This window comes from Polypterus senegalus, unplaced genomic scaffold, assembly GCF_016835505.1.
Source record: "Polypterus senegalus isolate Bchr_013 unplaced genomic scaffold, ASM1683550v1 scaffold_1566, whole genome shotgun sequence".
Classification (NCBI taxonomy): domain Eukaryota; kingdom Metazoa; phylum Chordata; class Cladistia; order Polypteriformes; family Polypteridae; genus Polypterus; species Polypterus senegalus.
In genome coordinates, this window is record NW_024382124.1 from 1 (window position 1) to 16,118 (window position 16,118).

At 43.7% G+C, this 16,118-nt stretch overlaps 5 non-coding genes across 5 annotated transcripts; 3 read left to right on the forward strand and 2 right to left on the reverse strand.

The window, feature by feature from the left end:
• Positions 1–3,375: 3,375 nt before the first annotated feature.
• On the forward strand, positions 3,376–3,492 carry LOC120520993. The gene has a single exon (XR_005631942.1). It is a non-coding gene; the product is annotated as a 5S ribosomal RNA (ribosomal RNA).
• Positions 3,493–3,905: 413 nt separating this feature from the next.
• On the reverse strand, positions 3,906–4,065 carry LOC120520995. Its single transcript, XR_005631944.1, has one exon. It is a non-coding gene; the product is annotated as a U1 spliceosomal RNA (small nuclear RNA).
• A 6,218-nt stretch (positions 4,066–10,283) lies between these two features.
• Positions 10,284–10,401, forward strand: LOC120520992. Its single transcript, XR_005631941.1, has one exon. It is a non-coding gene; the product is annotated as a 5S ribosomal RNA (ribosomal RNA).
• A 3,823-nt stretch (positions 10,402–14,224) lies between these two features.
• Positions 14,225–14,388, reverse strand: LOC120520994. The gene has a single exon (XR_005631943.1). It is a non-coding gene; the product is annotated as a U1 spliceosomal RNA (small nuclear RNA).
• Positions 14,389–15,430: 1,042 nt separating this feature from the next.
• On the forward strand, positions 15,431–15,549 carry LOC120520991. Its single transcript, XR_005631940.1, has one exon. It is a non-coding gene; the product is annotated as a 5S ribosomal RNA (ribosomal RNA).
• The last annotated feature ends 569 nt before the right edge of the window (positions 15,550–16,118 follow it).

Genomic DNA, 16,118 nt, shown 5'->3' on the forward strand with positions numbered 1-16,118 from the left:
TTGCTGGTTCTTTCGGGAAGATCCCCCCCCTTTGAAAAGTTCGGCTCCCGTGAGACGGCGGATCTCTCTGTCTGTCTATCATCTATCCATCCATCCATCCATCCATCCACCATCCATCCATGAGGGGGAGCTAACGGGGGAGTCTTAAATGGGTGGCGAGGCGGGGGAAAAACCGACAGAAGGATCAGTATGAAAGTAAACACATTCTAATTCAAAGACAAAACGAAAATTTCAAAGAATAAAAAAAAAAAATAAAACGACAGGGAAGGGGAAAAAAAAAAAAAACATGGGCTGTGTTTAGAAAGGGCTTGGGTTTTCCTTTTTGGGGGAGAGAAAAGGGGAACCCCTTTTTTCGGCCTCCTCTGAACCCCCCGACCCCTCCCGGAAGCTAAGCAGAGTCGGGCCCGGTTACTACTTGGATGGGAACCCCTGGGAATACCGATCCCGTAAGTTTTTGCCTTTCTGCCAGCGGGGTCCCCCCGCCTCTCTTTTCTTTTCCCCTTTCCACCCATCGAGCTGGGCTTTTGGCACCATTTCTGGGGCAGCCCGGGGTTTCCGTTGAGACTTGGCGGTGCTTGCCCCCCCCTTTGTTCACTGTGGGATTGCAGGTTGGAAAGGACCAGGCTGCTGGTCCTTTCTGGCGATGCCCCCTTTGAAAGTTCAGGCTCCCGTCTAAAGAGCTGGCGAGATCTATCTTCTTTCTATCCATCCATCCATCCATCCATGAAGGGGGAACGGGGGGGTCTTAAATGGGTGGGGGGGCAGAGAGCCGACAGGGGATCACATGAAGGAAAACGCATTCAAATTTAAAAGAATGGCAAAAAAAAAAAAAAAAAAAAAAAAAAAAAAAGGGGGAAGGAAAAAAAAAAAAAAAACTCTGTGTTTAGAAAAGGGCTTAAAGTTGAATTTTTTTCTATAAACAAGGGGTTTTTTCTCTGATCATTCAATTATTTTCTGTTGGGAAAAAACTTTTTTTATTTTGTATGCCCCCCTTGCCTTCCAATACTTCTTTTATCCGTTTATTGGTCCCAATTTTTCCCCGATTCTTTTTTCCCTGACCTCCCAAAACCCCCAAGTCTCTATCCAGCTTGATGTCTACTATGTGTTTTGCCACTTCCTTCCCATACCCCCTTGCCATTTGGGGGGGCAGTCCACGTTTTCCATACTGACTTATTTTTTTTTTTTACATCCGTCCCTGGGACTTTTGGCCTTTAAATTCTTTTTTTTACTTAAAAACCGGTTGGTTTCTGTGCTTCATGGGGGCCACCAGGTTTTCTCTATTGATTTTTAAAACTTTCCCCAAATCTTTCCTTGTTTAGATTCCTCTCCCAGATTTCCCAGTAATGTTTACCTTTCTCCTTTCCCACCCACTAATTCTTTCCCCCTCCTCCACAAGTCCTTTTCATCCTGCAAGCCCACAATCTTTGATACAGTCCATCAACCTCCTGTATAGTTTGGGTAATCTAAACTCATATGGTTTCTTGTTCTGGTTTTAAAAAACCCAAACCCCTTTAATGACCACCATCATGTATGCTAAATCCTGCCCCCCCCTTTCCCGCTCTGTAACAAGGATATTAAACGGCCGTGTATTTCAATCTTTAAAAAGATCCTTAAGTCCCGAAAACCTTTTTCCCCCCCTTTTCCTTTTTTTTTTCTTTACTTTCTGTCTTCGACCTTCTCATCTGTAGACCTCCCAAAAAAAAAAAACATTGTCTTTGATTTTCCCTTTGAAAATATTTTGTCCTAAAAACTTTGCCAGAAAAAGACCGGGGAAAAATTTTTGACTTAATTAAAAATTTTTCCCCCATATGTTAGTCCCTAGTCCTCCCGAGACTTGTGAGCTTGTTCTTTCTTTCCATCTCCCTTCCCGTCTCTTTCCCCCCCTTCTCCTCTCCTGGATCCCCAATATTTTAACCCGCCCCTCTATGTATTTTATGGTAAAGTCCTCCTGCCACTTGCAGATGGCATCAGTTCCCCTTTTTTAATTGGGGGTCTTTTGCTTTTTAATTCTGTTCCCAGCAGATATCTGATCATATCCCTCTTCCCAATTTTTCTTAATGTCATTTAACAACAGTTGCTGTGTGTCTTAAAGTCAACTCCCCTTTCTTTTGGGCCCCCTTTCCCCCCATTTTTTTCCTTCCCTTTTAATTTTCCATTATAACCTTTAAAAACACAAAAAAACTTTCTTATAATTCTTCTTACTATTTTCTTTGGTGGAAAAACACATTTTACTTAAATCACGATAGTTTGGGATTGTAACTGCCTTCATCAGCAATATCTTCCCTTCTAGATAAGTTGTTAACCTCCAAAACCTGCTTTTTTTTTTTTTTTGTTATCTTCCCATTTCTTTCCACTCCATCCTCTCTGTATTCTTCCCTACTTTACACATTTGACAACCTTATTCTTCCTAGTGGTTTTTCCTTCCATTTCCCCAACGGATTCCATGAGGAACAAAAAAAAACCCAAAGCGGTACCCAAGGATTCCCCGAAGGGCAAGTACCAAAGGGTCCAGTCTTCATCTCAGGTCACTGGGGAGCATCCAGTCTCACAAACATATAGCAAGAAAGGAAGCACCGGACTCTAAGACTTGCCGCCCGTTCTTTGCAGAGATATTGGGGCGCCACACACCCCTTTCCAGTGACCTCATGAACCACAGCTCTCCCCATCTGTCTACTGACTTCATAGGAAGTCACCAGGGACATGAATGTCACTCCCAAAGGGTAATACCACTCAACAAGGTCAACACACTCTCCAAACAGACACACTGCTGATATCTGTGCCCAAGGTCATTAAGGGCCTGGCTGTTGGTTTTCATCCAGGACACTCACAAGCCGACACTCAGACTCCTCACTCAGTCTCTTGAGCACCCTGATCAGGCCTCCATTGACTCCGACAATCCCAGCATCATCAGCAAAGTCAATATTCATGAATCTTTCTTCCCCAACAGATGCCCCCCGCTGAACCCCATGACCCTGCACAACCCCCAAATCCCAAGCACTCCACTGTGGGATTGCACTTTAGCAAGGACACGAGGTTGCTGGTCCTTTCTGGACGATGCTCCCCTTTATAAAGTTGCAGGCTCCCCGTCTGAAGAGCTGCACGAGATCTATCTGTCTGTCTATCCATCCATCCATGAGGAGGAACTGGGAACAGGGCTGGTCTTAAATGGGTGGCGAGAGCCGACAGAAGGGGATCAGCATGAAGGACAACGTACATTGTAATTCAAAAGACATTCCGAAAAATTTCAAAAGAATGGCAAAACTAAAAAAAAATGAAGACAGACAGGGGAAGGAGAGAAAAAAAACATAAGAATGTCGTATAGAAAAGAGGGCTTCCACTGTTGCCTATTTGGGGAGAGAAAAACAAGCAGCCATTGTTTACGGCCATACCACTCTGAACGCCCGAACTCGTCTGATCTCGGAAGCTAAGCAGAGTCGGGCTCGGTTAGTACTTGGATGGGAGACCGCCTGGGAATACCGAGTGCTGTAAGCTTTGCCTTTCTGCCAGCAGGTGTCGCCCTTCACCTCGTCTTTTTCTTTTCTTTTGGCTCTTGGAAGGAAGGAAAGCGGCTTAAAATCAGTAAAGAGGCACAAAAAGGATGAATGATTATTTGTATTATTGTTTTATTACGGTGGGTGAGGGTCCTTAAGATAAATAAATAAATTGATTAGTTAATTTAAATTAATATTATTTTTGATACCATTTTTCTAGGGGGCGGGGGTTCTGAAAATAAATAAATAAATGGACAGACTGACAGACAGATTGACCGATTGACTGATTTTGGAACTTCTTTATTTATTGCTTAAAGCTCCCAGAGCTGTTGTGTCACAGGCTCCTACTTCACAATCACCACCTCCATAAAATGAAACGCATGTTTTTTGTCTATTTTTTTGAACCAGGATTATCAGGGGAGAGCGCGAACGCAGTCCCCCACTACCACAAATTATGCAATCGAGTTTCCCGCATTTGGGGAAACCGCAGAGATCAGCACACCCGAGTGCAATGGATGAGCCTCGCCTGGGAGAACCTTTTTTTTTTTTTTTTTTTTTTTCCTTGTCTAAATTTCATTACTTAAGACAAACACTAATTTGCTTGTCCCATTTTCACTTACATTTAATGTTTCTTTTCAGTGTTTTAGCTTTGAACACACACACAAAGTCTGCCAATTTGCTAATTCACTGCCACCCATCACCTTTTCACCACGTAGTATTTTATTTGTTTTTTTCCATTTTCCCCAAAAAACTCCATTAATTATATATTTACCTTTATCTTTCACACCTTGTTCTTATTCAATTGATCTTCTTTTATTTTCCATGCCTCCTCTACTTCTCTCCCACATTTCTGCAATAGTCTTTGAATAGAAACATCCTTATTATGTATCACCAGTTCATTTCTTTCCCACCATATATTTTCTTTAACTTTATATAATTATTTGCCATTGGGTTTTGCCATTTTCTCATTCAAGTTATTCCCCACTAATCCATACAGTACCCCTTCTTTTGTAATTTCCTCCTTTTCCTAATAACCCATCCCATTTCTCCATTACAGTCCCCTTCCAAATTCCTTCCACACCTCGTGCATTTCACATTTCCAAAACACATGTTCAGATGTTTCTATTCCTGTGCAGTTCCTTCTCGGACATATCAACGTCTTTGCTACTCGCCTCTTATACATTGCAGTGTTTGTCGGTAAAATTTCATGTATGCCCAACCAGCCCAAATCCTTTTTGTCTATTGGTCAACTCTTTTCCATTGTTTTGTTGCCATACTTTCTTTGCTTGATTTTTCAGTCATAGTTTTTTATTTTTAACATTGTTTCGTCTTTTTTATATATTCTTTCAGGCTCTTTTTCTTCCCCATATTGTTACCTCTCCTTCTTCCCATCTGTATTTCCTTAAAAAATTTTGTAACTATCTTATAGTGCTTTGCTATATTAAAGGCAATAGGTCTATTGTTAATGCTTTTTAAACAATCTTACTTTCCTCAGTTCTGTCCCTAATTGATATAAGCATCAAATCAGCCAATTTTCCTCTTTTATTTATTGCCATGTTAACCACTGTAGCTGTATGTTTTAACATCAGCTCTTCTTCTATATTTGGGAATCCTTTACCTCCATTTTCTTTTGTTTCATTTTTACTTTTCTTGCAATTTTCTCACATTTTGACCCCCATAGGAAAACAAAACAGCTTCTTATAATCTTTTTTAATATTTTTCTCGGGGGGAAAAAAACGGTGGCCAAATATGTCAGTTTTGGGATTATTATTGCTTTCACCAGCAAAATCTTGCCCTCCATAGTCAGGTTTCTCAATCTCCAAAATCCTGTTTTTTTATTTATATTTTTTAACATTTCCTTCCATTGTTTCTTTTCTCTATTATCTTTCCCTAATTCTACTCCCAATATTTTAACACTATTGGAAAGTCTTATCTTTCCCAGGTTTTTCTTTCCAGTTACCCCATAACACACAATCACATTTCTCCAGATTTAATTGCGATCCTGATGCCATACAGAATATTTCCGTGTATTCAATTACCTGCTCTATACTGCTGACATCTCTGACTATTATGCTCACATCATCCATATATGCACATATTTTAACTTGTTGCCCTCCGCTTCCTGGGACTTCAACTCCCTGTATCTGTCTCTCATTTCTTACCAGATTTATTAACGGTTCAATATTTAATATGAATAGTACTGCTGATAAAGGGCACCCTTGCCTTACTCCCCTTTCTACCTGTATTTCTTCTGATAATTTATTATTTACTCTAATTCTACTTGTAATTCCTTTATACACTGTCTTTATCCAGTTTAGAAATTTCGTCTGGTACCCCCACTCTCTGTAAAATCCTCCACATATATTCATGAGCCACTTTGTCAAAGGCTTTTCCAAGTCTAAATTAATTATTCCCACGTCCATTTTTCTTTCCTGCATTAAATATATGCAATCTCTCATTACACACAGATTTTCTAATGCACTTCTACCTGATACTACACATGCTTGTTCCTCTTTTATCACATTTTCCAGCTTATCTTTTATTCTATTTGCCAGGACTCTTGTTAATATCTTGTAGTCCTGGCATAATAGTATTATCGCCTCAATTCTTTATATCAACCATCTCTCCTTGTTTGGGTATCAATGTTATTATGCCTTTTCATTGTCTCTGTCATCTCTCCATCTCTCACAATTTCCAGAAATAAACTCTGCATATCTTCTTTTATTAGATCCCAAAAAGACACATAAAATTCTATGGGTAAGCCGTCTATTCCTGGAGTTTTACCCTTACTACTCATTTTAATAGCTTCCTCCATCTCCTGCATTTCAATCTCCTGACACAGCATTTCTTTCTGTTCTTCTGTGAAAACGCCATCTATGGTTCCCTCCAGTTTGTTAATGCACTCATAGTTAATTTCTTTCTTTTCGTATATTCCTTTATAGTGCGTTAAAACGATGTCCAATAGGTCTTTATTTCCTCTCTTCACCTGTCCATCTTTATCCTTCAATTCTTCTATATTGAATTTTTCCTTCTTTCTCTTTTATTTTCTTGAAAAAAAACCGAGAGCATTTTTCTCCTTCCTCTTGCTCTCTGACTCTGCTCTGGAACTTAATCTTTTCTTCTCTGTTCTTATATACTTTTCCCAATTCTTCTTTTATTTTTCTTATCTCTAATTCTGTCTCGTCATTTATCTCCTCCTTTCTGTACAATTGTTCCAGTTCATATTGTAATGTTTTTTCCTCTTCTTTTTTCTTCCTACTCCTTTCTTTACCTTTTTTTTGGAAAAATTCCCTAGTGTTCCTTTTCATCACCTCCCACCACTCTTTTGACTTCCACACCAATCTTTTAGGGTTTCCCATCCCTATAGCGTTGTCCATATTCTTCCTAATTTTCATATCCTCTAACAAGGTTACATTCAGTTTCCACACAATATCTTTTTCTCATCTTCTGTTCCTTTCTGTATCTCTGCCTCTAAACTACAATGGTCTGAAAAAAATACTGGTCTTAATTTGCAATTCTTTGGCTCATAATTACTATCGACCAAAATATAGTCTATTCGAGAGGCCTTTCCCCGAGTTCCTCTCCAGGTAAAACCTTTTTCTTCTCTTTTTAGTTCCCTAAATACATCCTTGATACGACAGTCCTTTATAATTTCTTTTAGTTTTCTAGCAGTTTTGTCTTCCTGTTGCCCTCTTAGCTCTTGATCACTCGCACAATTTAGGTCCCCCACCACAATTAAGTTGTTTTCTAAAGCAACTGCTGTTTGCAGTAAATTAAACACTTCCATCCTCTGGACGGGTGTTGTTGGTGCATATACATTAATTAACGTGATCGTACTTCCTGCTATTAATAATTTAATTTTAATCACTCTCCCCTTCACTATTTCATCATATGTTTTAATTTCAATTTCTTTATTCTTAATTAACACCCCAACTCCTGCATTTTTATTCTCATTTGTCCCTGAAAAAATCGCTGCCCCTTCCTCCCAGTCTTCTTTATATTCGTCATATGATTTTTAAAGGGTATACCACACTCTTGAATGCACATCAAATCCACGGCAAACTTCTTAAGTAAGAAAACACCATTTTTCTCCTTTCCTTACTTTGAATACTTCTTACATTCAAGGTTATTATTTTTATTTTCATTTTTTCTTTATTGTAGTGTAGTCTACCTCACCTATCTTTCCCTTACTTCCGGGAGTTACATATTTTTTGGGCTTCTTGGCCACTTTCTTTTCTGTTCTCCACTCTTCTACCCCCTTCATGCCCGTAGCTGAAACAAACCCTTCCATGTCTTTAGACTCTAAATAGCAGGGAGCTGTCCCCCATTCCTTTGGTTTCTCTCCCGCTCCCTCTGATTTTCCGGAGCTCGTTGGGGACAGATTATCTGGCCCACGCTTCCTCTGCAATCCTGGGTTTATTTGTGTTGCCTCTATGTTGCCTTTCCCTTCCTCCTGCTCTATGTTTTCCTTCCTCACCTGCTGGGGACTGACCAAAAAAAGTCGTCCCACTGAGGATGTCCATGATCTCCTCTGTGTGAAAGAGAATGTTCTGTGAATGCTGCTCCATTCTACTTTCTATATTCCGAGCGTCTGTTTTTTCTTCAATTAACGCCAAAAGGTCAGTTTCTCCTCTGTCCTCCCTCTCTCCTTGTTCGCTCTCTCTCTTACTGTTTACTCCAATGTTTAATGGGTCTATTTTTTCCCTTTCTCTCGTGTCACTTACTTGGATTCCTTCTCTTGCTATGTCTTCCATTTCTCTTTCTTCCTCAGACTCCTCATCCAATAGCGCTATTACTTTCTTTTCTCTCATTGTATTCCTCCTTACCATGTTAGCATAGGAGGCCGGACAGTCCCTAAAGACATGTTCCTCCTGTCCACAAAGATTACATTTTATAGGCTTCCTGCACTCTCTTGTACTGTGTCCCTCCTCTTTACAATTTCTACATTTTATTATGCCACACTCTGCCGCTTTGTGACCCTCATTTCCACACCTTCTACATACTTGTGGCTGACCAGAGTAGGCGTGTCCTCTGACCGTCCCAATTTGTATGACGCGGGCAAATGGATCACCCTTTCTGTGTCATTCTCCTTTTTGAGAATTACATCAAATTTGTACAATCCATTTTTTATCCCATCCTCATCCGTCATTTGCATACTAGTCTTAACATCGCAAAATTGTAACAACCAAGTCGAAATATCCTGTAGTTTCACCTTCTCTGTGAACATTAAAATATTTACTCTTTTGTCCATCCTGTCACTCAAAGGCACAATCAAAAATTTTTCTAAAACTGGGTTAACCAGTTTTCTCTCTCCACCGTTCTCAAACATTTATCATATAAAGCCCTACTCTTAAAACCACTTCAAAGGTAGTTTTACCCGGAAAGGCAAAAAGGTAATCAATCTCACCAGGTGAAAAACGTAGAGTCTTATGCAACACCTCCTTACTAAAGTCTCCTCGATCCATCTGTCCATCCTTCAATTCCAATCGAACTACGTTTCTCCTTTCCCTTCCATCAATTGGAATACGAGATGCAGGTCTCCCAAAAACTCCGAGTCCTCTGTTCATCTCCATGTCTTCTTCGAACTGTCTGCTGTTGACTTCAATCACTTCCGCCATCTTGCTCCTACAATATTTTAAAACGCCGCTTGAAACAAGGGAAGCAGAAAACAGGGTGGTGGACATGCCGACCTACCCAGCTCTGGATCCAAGTTCGTGGGCTCCCTACACCTGACAAGGAAGAACCAAAGGTATCTCCCCTGCCAGGTAAGTATGAGTTGTACAGCCCGGCGCTCATCCTCCCACTTCCTCGGCTTCATCGCTCGGCGGCGGGAGGTTTTCCCCAGCACAGTCCTCGGTCCTTCGGCCTCCTTCGGGCTTCTTCGGGATCCTTCGGGCTTCTTTGGCCTCGGGAGCGCGCATGCGCGGGAGCTAGCTGCTGCCCAGACGCCCGTGTGCACCGTGACCCGGATGTTGGGGTTGCACCGACCTCACCACCTTGATTAGACAGGTTTCACTAGCAACCCCAAGGTGCACCTCGCTCTTATGTAAACCAGCCACCCATCGCTGGAGCTTATTGGCTGGAAGAGAAACAGGAGGGGTAGGACTGGGCGGGATGCTGAATGAGAAACAGCCGCCCAACAGCAAAGACAGGCGGCAGGCGGCAGGCGGCAGGCGGCAGACAGCAGACAGGAGGCAGGAGGCAAAGCTGCGAAAGAGGAAGGCGACCCTGCGCTCCGGAGAACCGAGAGGAAGAAGCCCTCGGCGTGGGCGCTCGCACACGGCAGCAGAGCACCCTCGGGAAGACCTGCGCCGAGGGCCGAGTGATCTGGGGCAGCGCTGGGTACACGTTCGAGACTTGAGCCGGTGCTTGCCCTCCCTTTGATGCCACTGTGGGATTGCACGTTAGCAAGGATACGAGGTTGCTGGTTCTTTCTGGAAGATGCCCCCCTTTGTAAAGTTGCAGGCTCCCCGTCTGATGAGCTGGACGAGATCTCTCTGTCTATCTATCCATCCATCCATCCATCCATCAATCCATCCATCCATGAGGTGGAACGGGTAACAGGGAGTCTTAAATGGGTGGCGAGCGAGAGAGCCGACAGAAGGGGATCAGTATGAAGGACAACGCACATTCTAATTCAAAAGACATAACTTAAAATTTCAAAAGAATGGCAATAAATAAAAAAAAATGAAGACAGACAGGGGAAGGAGAAAAAAAAAAAACATAGGGATGTCGTATCGAAAAGAGGGCTTCCACAGTTGCCTATTTGGGGAGAGAAAACGAGCAGCCCTCGTTTACGCCATACCACTCTGAACACGCCCGATCTCGTCCGATCTCGGAAGCTAAGCAGAGTCGGGCTCGGTTAGTACTTGGATGGGAGACCGCCTGGGAATACCGAGTGCCGTAAGCTTTTGCCTTTCTGCCAGCAGGAGTCGCCCTTCGCCTCGTCTTTTTCTTTTCCTCCTTCCACCCGTATCAGAAGCTGGGCTTTTGGCAGCCGAGTGATCTGGGGCAGCCCTGGGTACACGTTCGAGACTTGAGCCGGTGCTTGCCCTCCCTTTGATGCCACTGTGGGATTGCAGGTTGGAAAGGACACGAGGCTGCTGGTCCTTTCTGGACGATGCCCCCCTTTGTAAAGTTGCAGGCTCCCCGTCTGAAGAGCTGGACGAGATCTATCTGTCTTTCTATCCATCCATCCATCCATCCATGAGGAGGAACGGGGAACAGGGGGGTCTTAAATGGGTGGCGAGAGCGAGAGAGCCGACAGAAGGGGATCAGTGAAGGACAACGTACATTCAAATTTAAAAGAATGGCAAAAAAAAAATGAAGACAGACAGGGAAGGAGAGAAAAAAAAAAACATAGGGCTGTCGTTTAGAAAAGAGGGCTTCCAAAGTTGAGATGTTTTTCTCATAAAACGAGAGGTTTTCTCTGATCATTCCAATTATTTTCTGTTGGGAAAAAACTTTCTGTTTATTTGTGTATGCACACCTTGCCTTCCACAATACTTCTTTTATCACGTTTATTCGGTCCCAATCTTTCTTCCCGACCTCTCTTTTCCCTGACCTCCCAAACACCACCAAGTCTCTATCCAGCTTGATGTCTACTATGTGTCTCTGCCTTACTTCCTTCCATATCCTTGCCACTGTGGGGCAGTCCCACATTGCATGTCCATACTGACTTATTTTTTTTCTTTTACATCCGTCCCTGGGACATTTAGGCCCTTGTAAATTCTTTCTTTTACTTAAAGCCAGGTTGGTTTCTAGTGCTTCATGGGCGGCCAGCCAGGCTATATCTGCTACTTGATTATTTGGAAACTTTCCCCCAAATCTTTCCCATATCAGTTTAGATTCCTCTCTAGATTTCCCAGTAATGTTTACTGGCTTCTCACTTTCCCTTACTTTTTCCACTAATTCTTTCCACCTCCTCCACAAGTCCTTTTCATCCTGCTGAAGCCCACAATCTTTGATACAGTCCATCAACCTCCTGTATAGTTTGGGTAATCTAAACTCATATGGTTTCTTGTTCTGGGTTTTATAAAGCCCAAACCTTCTTAGATGACCACCCATCATGTACCTGGCTAAATCCGCTGCCCTCCCTTTCCGCTCTGTAACAAGGATATGTAAACGGCCGTGTATTTCAATCTTAACAAGATCCTTAAGTCCAGAAAACCTTTCTCCCCCTTTCCTTTTTTGTTTCTTTACTTTCTGTCTTGCGACCTTCTCATCTGTAGACCTCCCAAAAAAATAAAAACATTGTCTTTCGATTTTCCTTAGAATATATTTTGTCCGAAAAACTGTTGCCAGAAAAAAGAGCCTGGGCAAAATTATTGACTTAATTAGCAAAATTTTGCCCTCATATGTTAGTCTCCTAGTCCTCCAGAGACTTGTGAGCTTGTATAACTTTCTTTCCATCTCCTTCCAGTCTCTTCTTCCCTCCTTCTCCTCTCCAAAATGGATCCCTAATATTTTAACCGCCCCTCTATGTATTTTCATGTCGTTAAAGTCCTCCTGCCACTTGCCCTGCAGATGGCACTCGGATTTCCTTATTTAATTGGGCTCTTTTGCTTTTTTGAATTCTGTTCCTAGCAGATATCTGATCATATCCGCTAACTTCCCAATTTTACTTAATGTCATATTAACAACAGTTGCTGTGTGTCTTAAAGTCAACTCCCTTTCTATATTCGAACCTCTTTCCCTCCATTTTCATTACCTTCCTTCTTGCCAATTTTTCACATTATGAACCCTATAAGAACACAAAACACTTTCTTATAATTCTTCTTACTATTTTCTTTGGTGGAAAAAACACATTTGCTAAATACGATAGTTTTGGGATTGTAACTGCCTTCATCAGCAATATCTTCCCTTCTATTGATAAGTTCGTTAACCTCCAAAATCCTGCTTTTTTTTTTTTGGTTATCTTTTTTCCCCATTTCTTTCCACTCCATCCTCTCTGTATTCTTAACCCCAATACTTTCACAACATTTGACAACCTTATTCTTCCTAGTGGTTTTTCCTTCCATTTCCCCCAACGGATTCCATGAGGAACACAAAGTAAAACCAGCGGTACCCAAGGATTCTCGAAGGGGCACAGTACCAAAGGAGTCCAGTCTTCATCTCAGGTCACTGGGGAGCATCCATGTCTCACAAACATATAGCAAGAAAGGAAGCACCAGGACTCTAAAGACTTGGCCCTTCGTTCTTTTGCAGAGATATTGGGAGCGCCACACACCCCTTTCCAGTGACCTCATGAACCACCAAGCTCTCCCCATCTGTCTACTGACTTCATAGGAAGAGTCACCAGGGACATGAATGTCACTGCCAAGGTAAGTAAACCACTCAACAAGGTCAACACACTCTCCGCAAACAGACACACTGCTGATATCTGTGCCCAAGAGGTCATTAAAGGCCTGGCTGTTGGTTTTCATCCAGGACACTCACAAGCCCAGACACTCAGACTCCTCACTCAGTCTCTTGAGCACCCTGATCAGAGCCTCCATTGACTCCACGACAATCACAGCATCATCAGCAAAGTCAATATTCATGAATCTTTCTTCTCCAACAGATGCCCCACAGCCGCTGAACCCCATGACCCTGCACAACACCCAGTCCATACAAGCACTGAACAAAGTAGGAGCAAGAACACACCCCTGACGAACCACAGAATCAACTGGGAAAAACACAGAGGTTCTGTCTCCACACCACTCACAGTACCAGTGTACGGGCTGGCCATGATATCCAGCAACTTCAGGGGGAATCCCACTAAGTCTCAGGAACTCCCACAGGGAAGCTCGAACAACTGAGTCGAATGCTTTGTGAAAATCGACAAAGGCTGCTAAGAAACTTTGCCGATATTCACGTTTGCGCTCCATGCCACTGTGGGATTGCACGCTAGCAAGGACACGAGGTTGCTGGTCCTTTCTGGACGATGCCCCCCTTTGTAAAGTTGCAGGCTCCCCGTCTGAAGAGCTGGACGAGATCTATCTGTCTATCTATGTATCCATCCATCCATCCATCCATCCATGAGGTGGAACGGGTAACAGGGGGGTCTTAAATGGGTGGCGAGAGCGAGAGAGCCGACAGAAGGGGATCAGCATGAAGGACAACGTACATTCTAATTCAAAAGACATTCCAAAAATTTCAAAAGACTGGCAAAAAAAAAAATGAAGACAGACAGGGGAAGGAGAAAAAAAAAAAAAAAAAACATACGGCTGTCGTTCAGAAAAGAGGGCTTCCAAAGTTGCATATTTGGGGAGAGAAAAAGGAGCAGCCCTCGTTTACTGGGAATACCGAGTGCTGTAAGCTTTTGCCTTTCTGCCAGCAGGAGTCGCCCTTCACCTCGTCTTTTCTTTTCCTCCTTCCACCCGTGTCAGAAGCTGGGCTCTTGGCAGCAAGGAAAGCGGCTTAAAATCAGTAAAGAGGCACTAAAAATAATGAATGGTTATTTATATTATTATTTTATTATGTGGGGGGGTCCTTAAGATAAATAAATACATTGATTAGTTAATTTAAATTAATATTATTTTTATTATCATTTTTCTAGGGGGCGGGGGTCCTTAAAATAAATAAATAAATGGACAGACAGACAGATTGATTGATTGATTTTTGGAACTTCTTTATTTATTGCTTAAAGCTCCCAGAGCCGTTGTCTCACAGGCTCCTGCTTCACAATCGCCCAAGCACCACTTCCATAAGTTGAAACGCATGTTTTCAGTCTGTTTTTTGAACCAGGACTATCAGGGAGAGCGCGAACGCAGTCCCCCACTACCACAAATTATGCAGTCGAGTTTCCCGCATTTGGGGAAATCGCAGGGGTCAGCACACCCGGAGTGCAATGGATGAGCCTCGCCCTGGGAGAACCACCTTAGTGATCATGGTATCTCCCCTGCCAGGTAAGTATGAGTTGTACAGCCCGGCGCTCATCCTCCCACTTCCTCGGCTTCATCGCTCGGCGGCGGGAGGTTTTCCCCAGCACAGTCCTCGGTCCTTCGGCCTCCTTCGGGCTTCTTCGGGATCCTTCGGGCTTCTTTGGCCTCGGGAGCGCGCATGCGCGGGAGCTAGCTGCTGCCCAGACGCCCGTGTGCACCGTGACCCGGATGTTGGGGTTGCACCGACCTCACCACCTTGATTAGACAGGTTTCACTAGCAACCCCAAGGTGCACCTCGCTCTTATGCAAACCAGCCACCCATCGCTGGAGCTTATTGGCTGGAAGAGAAACAGGAGGGGTAGGACTGGGCGGGATGCTGAATGATAAACAGCCGCCCAACAGCAAAGAACAGGCGGCAGGCGGCAGGCAGGCGAGGCGGCAGGCGGCAGGCGCGGCGGCAGACAGGAGGCAGGAGGCAAAGCTGCGAAGAGGAAGGCGACCCTGCGCTCCGGAGAACGAGAGGAAGAAGCCCTCGGCGTGGGCGCTCGCACACGGCAGCAGAGCACCCTCGGGAAGACCTGCGCCGAGGCCGCCGAGTGATCTGGGGCAGCGCTGGGTACACGTTCGAGACTTGAGCCGGTGCTTGCCCTCCCTTTGATACCACTGTGGGATTGCACGTTAGCAAGGATACGAGGTTGCTGGTTCTTTCTGGAAGATGCCCCCCTTTGTAAAGTTGCAGGCTCCCGTCTGATGAGCTGGACGAGATCTCTCTGTCTGTCTATCCATCCATCCATCCATCCATCCATCCATCCATCCATGAGGTGGAACGGGTAACAGGGGAGTCTTAAATGGGTGGCGAGAGCGAGAGAGCCGACAGAAGGGGATCAGTATGAAAGTCAACGCACATTCTAATTCAAAAGACATAACGAAAAATTTCAAAAGAATGGCAAAAAAAAAAAAAAAAAATGAAGACAGACAGGGGAAGGAGAAAAAAAAAAAAAAAACATAGGGCTGTCGTTTAGAAAAGAGGGCTTCCACAGTTGCCTATTTGGGGAGGAAAAACGAGCAGCCCTCGTTTACGGCCATACCACTCTGAACACGCCCGATCTCGTCCGATCTCGGAAGCTAAGCAGAGTCGGGCTCGGTTAGTACTTGGATGGGAGACCGCCTGGGAATACCGAGTGCCGTAAGCTTTTGCCTTTCTGCCAGCAGGAGTCGCCCTTCGCCTCGTTTTTCTTTTCCTCCTTCCACCCGTATCAGAAGCTGGGCTTTTGGCAGCCGAGTGATCTGGGGCAGCCCTGGGTACACGTTCGAGACTTGAGCCGGTGCTTGCCCTCCCTTTGATGCCACTGTGGGATTGCAGGTTGGAAAGGACACGAGGCTGCTGGTCCTTTCTGGACGATGCCCCCTTTGTAAAGTTGCAGGCTCCCGTCTGAAGAGCTGGACGAGATCTATCTGTCTTTCTATCCATCCATCCATCCATCCATGAGGAGGAACGGGGAACAGGGGGGTCTTAAATGGGTGGCGAGGAGAGAGCCGACAGAAGGGGATCAGCATGAAGGACAACGTACATTCAAATTTAAAAGAATGGCAAAAAAAAAAAATGAAGACAGACAGGGGAAGGAGAGAAAAAAATAAAAAACATAGGGCTGTCGTTTAGAAAAGAGGGCTTCCAAAGTTGAGATGTTTTTTCTCATAAAACGAGAGGTTTTCTCTGATCATTCCAATTATTTTCTGTTGGGAAAAAACTTTCTGTTTATTT